Source organism: Rhinoderma darwinii, chromosome 3, assembly GCF_050947455.1.
Source record: "Rhinoderma darwinii isolate aRhiDar2 chromosome 3, aRhiDar2.hap1, whole genome shotgun sequence".
NCBI lineage: Eukaryota > Metazoa > Chordata > Amphibia > Anura > Rhinodermatidae > Rhinoderma > Rhinoderma darwinii.
In genome coordinates this window covers 127288530-127302282 of record NC_134689.1, presented here as the reverse complement: position 1 = coordinate 127302282, position 13753 = coordinate 127288530, and the positions used below count along the sequence as shown (strand labels likewise).

General features: G+C 45.5%; 1 protein-coding gene across 5 annotated transcripts in view; it reads right to left on the bottom strand.

Annotated features, from left to right (window-relative positions):
* SYCP3 (synaptonemal complex protein 3) overlaps positions 1 to 13536 on the bottom strand; it is a 152684-nt gene extending 139148 nt beyond the window's left edge. Inside the window, exon 1 of one of the 5 annotated variants that reach the window (XM_075856695.1) lies at positions 13399 to 13536. The gene's annotated coding sequence lies outside the window, so the exon portion shown is untranslated. Of the gene's footprint in view, positions 1 to 13333 lie in introns of all 5 variants that reach the window. The other 4 variants (XM_075856692.1, XM_075856691.1, XM_075856694.1 and 1 more) reach the window with 4 other exon arrangements.
* Positions 13537 to 13753: the final 217 nt, after the last annotated feature.

The window sequence follows — 13753 nt, the reverse complement described above, 5'->3', positions numbered from 1 at the left end:
GGCCCGGCAACTGCCGCGACATTCTTTTGGTAGGAAAAAACGGGCCCCTGCAATGGGGCCCGTTTTTTTCACCAAAAGAATGTCGTGAGCTGCTGCTGCTGCTGCGGGCCCCCTCCCCTCGTCATGGGGGGCTGTCAAACCGTCCACCCGATCGCACGATCGCGCGCACAAGGAAACTCCCGCGCATGCGCACTCGCGAGCGCGCACCCACGAACGCCCGCACTGGAGACCGCCCGCGGACACACATGGACAAAACTTACCTGGACGTCTGGACCGAAGACCTCGCCTGGAAGACATCGCCGGAAGAGGACTGGAGTGGGAGCATCTCTTCTGACACAGTGAGTAAATTATCTCAAAGTGCTGATCATGTATGGCCCTGTTCACACAGTATTTTGCAGGCAAAAAAAAATCTGCCTCAAAATTCCTTAAAGAATTTTGAGGCAGATTTTGATCTGCCCACACTATCTTGCCGCGTTTTTTTGCTGCGTTTTTTGCCCGCGGCGATTGAGGACAGCTGACAAAAAACGCAGCGAAAAATGCATTTTCTGCCTCCCATTGATTTCGATGGCAGGTCAGAGGCAGAACCGCGGCAAGAAAGGACGTGCTGCTTTTTCTTTTTTCCGCGACTGGCTCCCATTGATTTCAGATTAAATCAATGGGAGGCGGTTTTGGAAGTTGTTTGGTGCTGATTCTGACGCAGTGTCCGAGTCAATATCAAGGGCCAAAAACTCTGAACTGGGCCTTATTGTTAGGGCTTATTCAGACGATCGTGTAATACATCCGTGCAACGTGCGTGATTTTCACACGCCTCGCACGGACCTGTGTTACTCTATGGGGTCGTTCAGACTGTCAGTGATTTTCATGCAGCGTGTGTCCGCTGCGTAAAACTCATGACATGTCCTATATTTGTGCATTGTTCGCGCATCACGCACCCATTGAAGTCAATGGGTGCGTGAAAATCACGGCCAGCACTTCCGCAGCCGTATAAACTATGAATGAAAACAGAAAAGCACCACGTGCTACAAACAGAGTGTCATAATGATGGCGGCTGCGCGAAAATCACGCAGCCACGCATCATACGCTGCTGACACACGGAGCTGTTATGGACCTTTTGCATGCGCAAAACGCCACGTTTTTTGCGCGTGCAAAAAGCACACGCTTGTGTAAATCCGGCCTTAGGGTAGGAACACACTAGGCATGAACGCTGCGGATTTTATGCAACACATTTTATTGTGGAAAATCCGCAGCGTATCACAGTCGCAGCAGAGTGGGTGGGATTTGAACAAATCTCATCCGCACGCTGCAAAAATAATGGACCTGCAGTGTGGCTTTTTGGCTTTTTAAGCCGCTGCATGTCAATGTATTCTGTGGGATCGCTGCTCCTCTGTTGCGGAAATGCTGCGGTTCTGCCGCAAAAATCACACATGAGGGAAAAAAAAAGGTACTTTTTTAAATTTATAAAAAAGTCTAGACTTGCCCCGGCCGTAGTCCTGGTGACGCGATCCTCTATTCTTTCCCTGCAGGATTCCCGCAGCGGACACGCCTCACGAAACCTGCGCCACTATTTGGTGCGGTTTTGCTGGCAGAATTCCCTGCGGCTACCGGGGCGGATAAGCTGTGTAGTCTTACTCAGCATATCCGCCTAGTGTGTCCCTTATGATGTCGCTCCTGGAGCTGATGCCGGTCTCTAAATAGGCAGTTGGTTCAGTAGAATTTGGAATTATTTTTTTTTTGTGAACCAGCTTAAAAAATCACAAAACTTTTGTGTTAGGGCCTGTTCACATCACCGTTCGCTTCCGCTCCGGGGTTCAGTCTGAGGTTTCTGTCGGGTGAACCCCGCAACGGAAAGTGAAAGTGACAGCACAGCTTCCGTTTCAGTCACTATTGATCTCAATGGTGACGGAAACATCGCTAATGGTTTCCGTTCGTCACCATTCCGGCTGGTTTTCGGACGGAATCAATAGCGCAGTCGACTGCGCTAATGGTGACGGAAACGGAAGCTGTGCTATCACTTTCACTTTCCGTTGCGGGGTTCACCCGACAGAAACCTCAGACGGAACCCCGGAGCGGAAGCGAACGGTGATGTGAACAGGCCCTAACACAAAAGTTTTGTATTTTCTTAAGCTGGTTCACAAAAAAAAAAATAATTCCAAATTCTACTGAACCAACTGCCTATTTAGAGACCGGCAGCAACTCCAGGAGCGACATCATAAGGGACACACTAGGCGGATATGCGGAGTAAAACTACACAGCTTATCCGCCCCGGTAGCCGCAGGGAATTCTGCCAGCAAAACCGCACCAAATAGTGGCGCAGGTTTCGTGAGGCGTGTCCGCTGCGGGAATCCTGCAGGGAAAAAAACGTTTAGACTTGCCCCGGCCGTAGTTTAGGTGACGCATCTCTCTCTTCTGAACGTAGTCCCGCCTCCTGGGATGACGCTGTAGACCATGTGACCGCTGCAGCAGTCACATGGGATGAAACGTCATGACAGGAGGCGGGGCTGCGCTAAGAATAGAGGATCGCGTCACCAGGACTACGGCCGGGGTAAGTCTAAACTTTTTTATAAATTTAAAAAAGTGCCTTTTTTTTTCTTCTCATGTGTGATTTTTGCGGCAGAACCGCAGCATTTCCGCAACAGAGGAGCAGCGATTCCACAGAATACATTGACACGCTGCGGCTTAAAAAGCCAAAAAGCCACACTGCAGGTCCATTATTTTTGCAGCGTGTGGATGAGATTTGTTCATATCTGACCCCCTCTGCTGCGACTGTAATACGAATACGCTGCGGATTCTCCACAATAAAATGTGTTGCATAAAATCCGCAGCGTTCATGCCTAGTGTGTTCCTACCCTAAGGCCGGATTTACACAAGCGTGAAAACGTAGCATTTTGCGCTTGCAAAAGGTCCATAACCGCTCCGTGTGTCAGCAGCGTATGATGCGCGGCTGCGTGATTTTCGCGCAGCCGCCATCATTATGACACTCTGTTTGTAGCATATGTTTTCATTCATAGTTTATACGGCTGCGGCAGTGCTGGGCGGGATTTTCACGCACCCATTGACTTCAATGGGTGCGTGATGCTCGAACAATGCACAAATATCGGACATGTCGTGAGTTTTACGCAGCGGACACACGGACACACGCTGCATGAAAATCACTGACAGTCTGCACGGCCCCATAGAGTAACACAGGTCCGTGCGAGGCGCGTGAAAATCACGCACGTTGCACGGATGTATTACACGTTCGTCTGAATAAGCTCTAACAATAAGGCCCAGCTCACAGAGTTTTTGGGCCTTGATATTGACTCGGACACTGCGTCAGAATCAGCACCAAACAACTTCCAAAACTGCCTCCCATTGATTTAATCTGAAATCAATGGGAGCCAGTCGCGGAAAAAAGAAAAAGCAGCACGTCCTTTCTTACCGCGGTTCCGCCTCTGACCTGCCATCGAAATCAATGGGGGGCAGAAAATGCATTTTTCGCTGCGTTTTCTGTCTGCTGTCCTCAATCGCCGTGGGCAAAAAACGCGGCAAGATAGTGTGGGCAGGTCAAAATCTGCCTCAAAATTCGGTGCGCGGTTCCAGTCGGTCACCGGTGCGCATGCGCGGGAGTTTGTGGGTGCGCGTGATCGGTCGCACGGGCGGCGGTGTTTGACGGCCCCCATGCTACCCAGGGCCACCATCAGGGGGGGTATTAGGGGTACTGATGTGAGAGGCCCGGCCAAACCTAATTGAAAGGGGGGCCCGCAGCTCATGACATTCTTTTGGTGAAAAAAACGGGCCCCATTGCAGGGGCCTGTTTTTTTTCTACTAAAGGCAAGTCGCGGCAGTTTGCCGGGCCCCCCTTTCAATTAGGTTTGGCCGGGCCTCTCACATCAGTACCCATAATACCCCCCCTGATGGCGGCCCTGGGTACCATGATATAGTGCTGGATGGAGTACCGTTAACAGGCGGTGCCACGGTAGGGGGGCCCAGAAAATTTAGCTGTAGGGGGCCCTGAAATTCCTGATGGCGGCCCTGTATATATATATACACACACACACACATTATAAGCCCTGATTGATTATTAAGTAATTAATTGTCCTAGTCTGAGTACTATCTACCTAAACTATAGCTAGCTGCCTACACTAAACTATGTGGAGGTGTTATTTGTGTGTGTTTTTCACAGTCGGTGTGTCTTTATAGGAGACACAGAGCAGCTGCTCGGCACAGCTTCTTCTCCCCCACTGTCTCTGAACGATCTGACAGGGAGGGAGGAGAAACAGTGTAACAAACAGCAAGAAAGTTTGTTGCTGCAACAAACTTTGCTGCTGCAACAAACTTTGCTGTGAACACCATGATAGCTTTATCATGGTGATCACGTCATCAGGACCGACACCAATCCGGTACTGATGTCTTCTCTCAGCACTTAGGCTGCTAGTAGCAGCGTGTGCTGAGAGATTCAGAGCACAGGGAGAGCGCAGTGCACTCTGTTCTGGCACCACGTGAATTAACGGGCTGCAGGACAAAAGCCCAGCACGGCAGCCCGTTAATCTACGTGGGCAGGTCGTGAAGGGGTTAAAGGGGTTTTAATGTCTGCATTGACTGAGGCAGGTCATGGGATCGCTTGATTTAGGTACGCTTTCTGCAGGCTTAGGTCTCATGGGGGGGCTATATGTGGGTTACTATATACAGGTATACAGGGGGGTCTATATGTGGGGATGTGGGCCACTATATACAGGGGGTCTATATGTGGGCCACTATATACAGGGGTGGTCTATATGTGGGCCACTATATACAGGGGTGGTCTATATGTGGGCCACTATATACAGGGGGTATATATGTGGGGATGTGGGCCACTATCTACAGGGGGGTCTATATATGGGGATGTGGGCCACTATATACAGGGGGTCTATATGTGGGGCACTAACTACATTGGGGTCTATATGTGGGGATGTAGGGGACTATCTATAGGGGGGTCTATATGTGGGGCACTATATACAGGGGGAGCTATATGTGAGATGCTATACAGGGGTGGGCTATATGTATAGCACTATCTATAGGGGAGCGATTATTTTTTTTAGGGCACTTTCTATAGGGCTATATGTGGGACACAATATACAGGGGTGGGTTATCTGTGGGACACTAGCTACAGGGTGGCTATATGTAGGGTACTGTCTACAGGGGTGGGCTATATGTGGGACACTATATACAGGGGGAGCTATATGTGAGACTATCTACAGAGGTGGGCTATACGTGAAGCACTGTCTATAGGGGAAGCTATATGTAGGGCAGCACGGTGGCTCAGTGCTTAGCACTATTTCCTTGCAGCTCTGGAGTCCATATGTGGGCACTATCTACAGAGGGCTGTATGTGGGACACTATCTACAGAGGCTCTATGGGGTCACTATCTACAGGGGGCTATGGGGGCACTATCTACAGGGGGCACGATGTGTGTGTGTGTGTGTGTGTGTGTGTGTGTGTGTGTGTGTGTGTGTGTGTGTGTGTGTGTGTGTGTGTGTGTGTGTGTGTGTGTGTGTGACACAGTGTATGGTACTATTATAATCAGGGACACAGTGTATGGCGCTATTATAGTTAGAGGTGTTGAGAATTTTAACTTCGTTTATAGGTGCAGAAATGTTTTAAAAGTGAGAAGCTGAAGACATCTGAGCGGAAAACTGCAGAAATGGGTCATGGCCAGGAGAAATCTATCATAGAGGTCTGGACCGGAGGGAGAAGAAAATAACTGAAATCTGATACGTCACCGGTGAGTCACTTAATGTAAATGTTTATTCTGCCTCTAATCAGTACTGTAGTCACTGTATTATCTGCAGCGAGATGATGGTGGTATGATTTTTTTCTTTTTGTGAAACAGCATTTCCCAGCATATCTTCACAATTGTTCAGGCCATGCTGGGAGCTGTAGTTTTACGCCGTACAAACCTATACGCCAGGGGTTGTATATATTTACTAATCTTGGTTCTGATGCTGTATGTAAGTACTGAGCTTTGTTCTGGTGTTGTATATATGTATGAGATTGGTTTTGGTGTATATATGTAATGAGTTTGGTTCTGGGGATGTATGTATGTACTGAGCTTGGTTCTAGTGCTGTATTTATGTACTAAGGTTGGTTCTAGTGCTGTATTTATGTACTGAGCTTTGTTCCGGTGCTGTATTTATGTACTGAGCTTGGTTCTGGGGATGTATATATGTACTGAGCTTGGTTGTGGTACTGTATATATGTCAGAGCTTGGTTCTGGAGCCATATATGTCAGAGCTTGGTTCTGGATCTGTAATTATATAGGATATATTTATAATAACAAAATTGCCGAGCAGATGGAATTGTTCTCAATTCATTGTATATTTAATGGGAATCTGTCAGGTAGTTTTAACCCCTTGAACCGCCACCATGCGGTAATAGATGACCTGACAATATTCCCTTGTATGTTTTTTTTGCAGATGCAGCAAAATCTTTAACCCCTTCCCTCTTTAGCCACTTTTGACCTTCCTGACAGAGCCTCATTTTTCAAATCTGACATGTGTCACTTTATGTGGTAATAACTCCGGAATGCTTTCACCTATCCAAGCGATTCTGAGATTGTTTTCTCATGACACATTGGACTTTATGTTACTGGCAAAATTTGCTCGATATGTTCAGTATTTAATTGTGAAAAACACCAAAAATTAGCGAAAAATTGCAAAAATTAGCATTTTTCTCAATTTAAATGTATCTGCTTGTAAGACAGGCAGTTATACCACACAAAATTGTTGCTAATTAACATCACCCATATGTCTACTTTAGATTGGCATAGTTTTTTGAACATCCTTTTATTTTTCTATGACCTCACAAGGCTTAGAACTTTAGCAGCAATTTCTCACATTTTCAAGAAAATTTCAAAAGGCTATTTTTACAGGGGCCAGTTCAGTTGTGAAGTGGTTTTGAGGGCCTTATATATTAGAAACCCCCAAAAAGTCACCCCATTTTAAAAACTTCACCCCTCAAAGTATTCAAAACAGCATTTAGAAAATGTCTTAACCCTTTACACATTTCACAGGAATTAAAGCAAAGTAGAGGTGAAATGTACAAATTTCATATTTTTATGCAGAAATAAATTTTTAATACAATTTTTTTTATAACACAGAAGGTTTTAACAGAGAAATGCAACTCAATATTTGTTGCCCAGTTTCTGCAGTTTTAGGAAATATCCCACATGTGGCCGTAGCGTGCTACTGGAATGAAGCACCGGCCTCAGAAGCAAAGTAGCACCTAGTGGATTTTGGGGCCTTATTTTTGTTAGAATATATTTTAGGCACCATGTCAGGTTTGAAGGGCTCTTGCAGTGACAAAACAGTAAAAATCCCCCAAAAGTGACCCCATCTGGGAAACTAGACACCTCAAGGAAATTATCTAGGGGTGTAGTGAGCATTTTGACCACACAGGTTTTTTTACAGAAATTATTGGAAATAGGCCGTGAAAATTAAAATCAACATTTCTTCAAAGAAAATGTAGGTTTAGCGATTTTTTTTCTCATTTCCACAAGGACTAAAGGAGAAAAAGCACCGCAAAATTTGTAAAGCAATTTTTCCAGAGTAAAACAATACCCCACATGTGGTAATAAACAGTTGTTTGGAGACACGGCGTGGCTGAGAAGGGAAAGAGCGCTATTTGGCTTTTGGAGTTCACATTTAGCAGGAATGGTTTGCGGAGGCCATGTCACATTTACAAAGCCCCTGAGGGGACAAAACAGTGGAAACCCCCAACAAGTGACCCCATTTTGGAAACTATACCCCTTGAGGAAATTATCTAGGGGTATAGTGAGCATTTTGACCAAACAGGTTTTTTGCAGAAATTTTTGCAAGTAGGCTGTGAAAATGAAAATCTACATTTTTTCAAATAAAATGTAGGTTTAGCTAATTTTTTTTCATTTCCACAAGGACTAAAGGAGAAAAAGCACCATAAAATTTGTAAAGAAATTTCTCCTGAGTAAAACAATACCCCACATGTGGTAATAAACGGCTGTTTGGACACACGGCGAGGCTGAGAAGGGAAAGAGCGCCATTTGGCTTTTGGAACTCAAATTTAGCAGGAATGGTTTGCGGAGGCCATGTCACATTTACAAAGCCCCTGAGGGGACAAAACAGTGGCAACCCCCCACAAGCGACCCCATTTTGGAAACTACACCCATTGAGGAAATTATCTAGGGGTATAGTGAGCGTTTTGACGAAACAGGTTTTTTGCATAAATTATTGGAAGTAGGCCCTGAAAATGACAATCTAAATTTTTTCAAAGGAAATGTAGGTTTAGCTAAATTTTTATAATTTCCACAAGGACTGAAGGAGAAAAAGCACTGCAAAATTTGTAAAGCAATTTCTCCCGAGTAAAACAATACCCCACATGTGGTAATAAACGGTTGTTTGGAGACACGGCGTGGTTGAGAAGGGAAAGAGCGCTATTTGGCTTTTGGAGTTCACATTTGGCAGGAATGGTTTGCGGAGGCCATGTCACATTTACAAAGCCCCTGAGGGGACAAAACAGTGGAAACCCCCCACAAGTGACCCCATTTTGGAGACTACACCCATTGAGGAAATTATCTAGGGGTATAGTGAGCGATTTGACCCCACAGTTTTTTTGCAGAAATTATTGGAAGTAGGCCCTGAAAATAATAATTTACATTTTTTCAAAAAAAATCTAGGTTTAGCTAATTTTTTCTCATTTCCAGAAGGACTGAAAGAGAAAAAGCACCACAAAATTTGTAAAGCAATTTCTCCCGAGTAAAACAATACCCCACATGTGGTAATAAACGGCTGTTTGGACACACGGCAGGGCTTAGAAGGGAAAGAGAACTATTTGGCTTTTTGAGATCACATTTAGCAGGAATGATTTGCGGAGTCCATGTCACATTTGCAAAGCCCCTGAGGGGACAAAACAATGAAAACGCCCAAAAAGGGACTCCATTTAGGAAACTACACCTCTTGAGGAATTCATCTAGGGGTGTAGTGAGCATTTTGACCCCACAGATGTTTCATAGAATTTATTAGAATTAGGCAGTGAAAATAAAAACAGTCCTTTTTCTTCAATAAGACGTAGCTTTAGCGCAAATTTTTTCATTTTCTCAACAAATAAAGGAAAAAAAGAACCCAACATTTGTAAAGCAATTTCTCCCGAGTACGGCAATACCCCATATGTGGTCATAAACTGCTGTTTGGGCCAACGGCAGGGCTCAGAAGGGAAGGACCGCCATTTGGAGTGCAGATGTTGCTGGATTGGTTTCTGGGCGCCTGTGGGCCCAAAACAGTGGAAACCCCCCAGAAGTGACCCTATTTTGGAAACTACACCCCTCAATGCATTTACCAAGGGGTGTAGTAAGCATTTTAACCCTGCAGGTGTTTTGTAGAAATTAGTGTTCACTCGATGTTGCAGAGTGAAAATGGGATTTTTTTCCATAGATATGCCAATATGTGGTGCCCGGCTTGTGCCACCATAACAATACAGCTCTCTAATTATTATGCTGGGTTTCCCGGTTTTAGAAACACCCTACATGTGGCCCTAATCTTTTGCCTGGACATATGACAGGGCTCAGAAGTGAAGAGTACCATGCGGAGTGGAGGCCTAATTTGGCGATTTACAAAGTATTGGTTCACAACTGCAGAGGCTCAGTTGTGAAATAATAAAAAGAAACCCGATAAGTGACCTCCACTATGGATACTGCACCCCTCAAGGCATTTATTAAGGGGTGTAGTGAGCATTTTCACCCCACAGGTCTTTTCCATAAATGAATGCGCTGCGGATGGTGCAAATTAAAAATTTATATTTTTCCCTAGATATGCCATTCAGTGGCAAATATGTAATGGCAAGCTTATGACGCTGGAGACACACACCCCAAAAATTGTTAAAAGGGTTCTCCCGGGTATGACGATGCCATATATGTTGAAGGAAACTGCTGTTTGGGGACGCTGTAGGGTTCAGAGCCGAGGGAGCACCATTTGGCTTTTGGAGAGCGGATTTTGCTTGGTACTATATTTGTTTGAGTATTGCTGGTGTTTCCATTTATAATGTGGGGGTACATGTAAGCGGGGCGGAGTATATAAGGGGCATAGTCAGGTGGTATATAAAAAAAGATAAGAATCCATAGATGTGTGTTACGCTGTGAAGCAATCCTTTCTGCACAGGCCGGTGTCGCACTGATAAATGGTGTCATTTCTTATCCCCCTTTTGGTCCACACTCCGCACCTTTTGTAGTTTGGGGAATTTTGCTGGGAAAGTGTTGTCCTGGTATAATACGGGCACCGTCGCTTCCAGCAGATATGTTTGGGCTCTCCCCTTCCTGGTTCCCTAATTTTAGGTCCTTGATAAATCGCCTCTTCAACCAGAAGAAATGTTCCCCTCGGGCACAACTGCATATTTTTTTATTTCCTGACTTATTGGAGCCATAACTAATTTTATTTTTCATAGACGTAGCGGTATGAGGGCTGGTTTGTTGCGGGACGAGCTGTAGTTATTATTGGTATCATTTTGGGGTACATGTGACTTTTTGATCACCTTTTATCCTATTTTTTGTGATGCCAGGTAAACAAAAAAACGCAATTCTGGCACAGCTTTTATACAGCGTTCACCATGCGTTATAAACTACATGTTAACTTTATTCTGCGGGTCAGTACGATTCCGGCGATACCTAATTTATAGCACTTTTTTATGTTTTACAACTTTTTGCACAATAAAATTACTTTTGTAAAAAGAATGTATTTTTTCTGTCGCCAAGTTGTGAGAACCATAACTTTTTAATTTTTTTGTCGACGGAGGTGTATGAGGGCTTGTTTTTTGCGGGACGAGCTATAGTTTTTATAGGTACCATTTTTGGAATACGTGCAAATTTTTGATCACTTTTTATTCTAATATTTGTAGGGCAAAGTGACCAAAAAACAGAAACTCTGGTAAAGTTTTTTACGGTTTTTTTTTACGCTGTTCACCGCGTGCAATAAATAATATAAAAATTTGAGACCTCAGGTCGTTACGGTCGTGGCGATACCAAATACATATGGTTTATTATTATTTTTGAATAATAAAGGACTTGATAAGAGTAAAAGGGGATTGTGTTTTATTTGATTACTTGAAACTTTTATTGTTTTCAAACTTATTTTTTTGCACTTTTTTTTACACTTTTCTTCAAGTCCCACTAGGGGACTTGAAGGTCCAACGGTCAGATTTTTTTTTTTCTAATACATTGCACTACCTATGTAGTGCAATGTATTAGATCTGCCAGTCATTCACTGACAGCAAGCCGATTAGGCTTCGCCTCCCGGCGGGGCCTAATCGGCTTCCGTAATGGCGGAGCAGGAGACCATTGTGTCTCCTGTTGCCATAACAGCAGTCGCCAGTCCCGATTGCCTGTCGAGGCTGGCGATCTGCTAGTAACCGCTACGATGCAGCAATCGCTTTCGATTGCTGCATCGAAGGGGTTAATGGCAGGGATCGGAGCTAGCTCCGGTTCCTGCCGTTACAGGTGGATGTCAGCTGTACAGTACAGCTGACTTCCACCGCTGATGACGCCGGATCAGCTCCTGACCCGGCGCCATCTTGCCGGCAGCTACGGAAGCCGATCAGGCTCCGCCGCCGGGCGGATCTTGACCGGCTTCGGTGCTAGGCAGACCGGGAGGCCAGTATTAGGCCTCCGTTTGCCATTGCAGCCACCGGAACCCCGGCAATTTCATTGCTGGGGCTCCGATGAGCTGCAAACACCTTAAGTGCAGCGATCGCGTTTGAGCGCTGCACTTAAGGGGTTAATGGCAGGGATCGAAGCTAATTTCGGTCCCCGCCGTTACAGTCGGATGTCAGCTGTAAGATACAACTGAGATCCGACGATGATGGCACCGATTCAGCTTGTGAGCCGGTGCCAAACATTTGCCGTAAATGTACGGCATTTTGCGGGAAGTCAATGCTTTCCATGACGTACATTTACGGCAAATGTCGGGAAGGGGTTAAAATCCACTTTTAAAACAGCGCACGCTATATGCTAATTACTCATTAGAGGGTCATGGGGCGGTGGCAATATCCTGAAGAGTCACATAGTCCTGCCTCCAAACCAACCTTTCCATGTTTGATTGATCCGCCTGGCTGATACAACTTTCTTGGATGCGCCATTGCCTTGTGGCACTATACACAAGGGGGGGCTGTGTGGCACTATACACAAAGGGGGGGCTGTGTGGCACTATACACAAGGTGGGGCTGTGTGGCACTATACACAAGGGGGAGCTATGTGGCACTATGCACATGGGCGCACTGTATGGTACGATTTACAAGGGGGAGGGCTGCTGCTCTATCTACAGGGGGCTGAGTGTGGTGCAATCTACAGGGGTCTGTGTGTGGCACTATCTACTAAGTGGGTGCTGTGCTGCACTATCTACTAAGGGGGGCTGTGTGGCACTATATACAAGGGAGGGGGGCTGTGTGGCACTATATACAGTGGGAGCTGTATAGCGCTATATACAGGGGGAGCTTTATGGCGATATCTACAGGGGGCACTATTTATAAGGGGGGCTGCTTGTGGCACCAGGGGGGGGCAGGGGCGGTCGAGAGTTTGCAATGGGTCCCAGTCTTTCTTAGTTACGCCCCTGACCAAAGATAATGACTTTAGAACTTTAGGCTATGTTCACACGGAGTATTTTGCAGGAGGAATATATGCCTCAAAATTCCGTTTGGAAGTTTGAGGAAGATATTCGTCTCCCTGCACGCCGATTTTCGCGGAGTTTTGCGCCCGCGGCCATTGAGCGCCGCAGGCATAAAACACAGCGAAATAAGCTTTCTCTGCTTCCCATTGAAGTCAATGGGAGGTCAGAGGCGGAAGCGCCCGAAGATAGGGCATGTCGCTTCTTTTTCCCGCGAGGCAGTTTTACTGCTCGCGGGAAAAAGACGCCGACGCCTCCCATTGAAATCAATGGGAGGCATTTTCGGGCCGTTTTTGCCGAGTTTTGCGATGCGGTTTCCGCGTCAAAAAACTCTGCAAAATACTCCGTGTGAACCCAGCCTTAATTTACCTGATAACTAAAGAAATCAGCAAAACTTTATCCATTTATTTATTTTTCTTCTCTTCCAATTCGAATCATCTTATGATTACCACATATCATTCTCTTAGAAGAAACAAAAATCAGCTGACAGAAAAACGAAGTCCCGAATACTGAGCAAGCTGACAGAGATAGAAGACAGAAAAAGATCACATTTCTCTGAAAATATCAATTTAGATTTAAATGATGGGACTGTTTCCCCTAAAACAGCCGTCACGTCATTGTGGCATGGATACTGAGCTTCAGCTACACAAACACCCTGTCACGATGTTACAGACAGGTGATACAGTGCATGTTTGTACATTTTACCACGTCGTACACCCTCCCGCTTGTTTTTTCACAGCAGAAATAATCGCAATGTCGTTACCAAGTGTTTTGTCCTGCTTGTGGAAAGTCTGGGACAGAGCGGGAAAACTATTTGGACTTAACTACTCAGCGGCAGGAACAGGGGTGACCGCACAGGATGGGCAGAGGAGACGCAAATCGGGGGGGAGAGAGGCAGATGGTAGCTTCCGTTCTCAGAAGGTACATCACATGAGGGCGCTTATGGCGCTCTTTTAGTGGACGGAATTACACATAATACTAGTCTTTCTAATGCCGTGTGACACGTGACTGAATTCTTATCATCCATAAACATGAGCATTTAGTGAGAAAGAAAAACGAATAATTATCTGGTTTGTATATGAATAATCAATTACGGTGCATAAATGTAATGTGCAGAT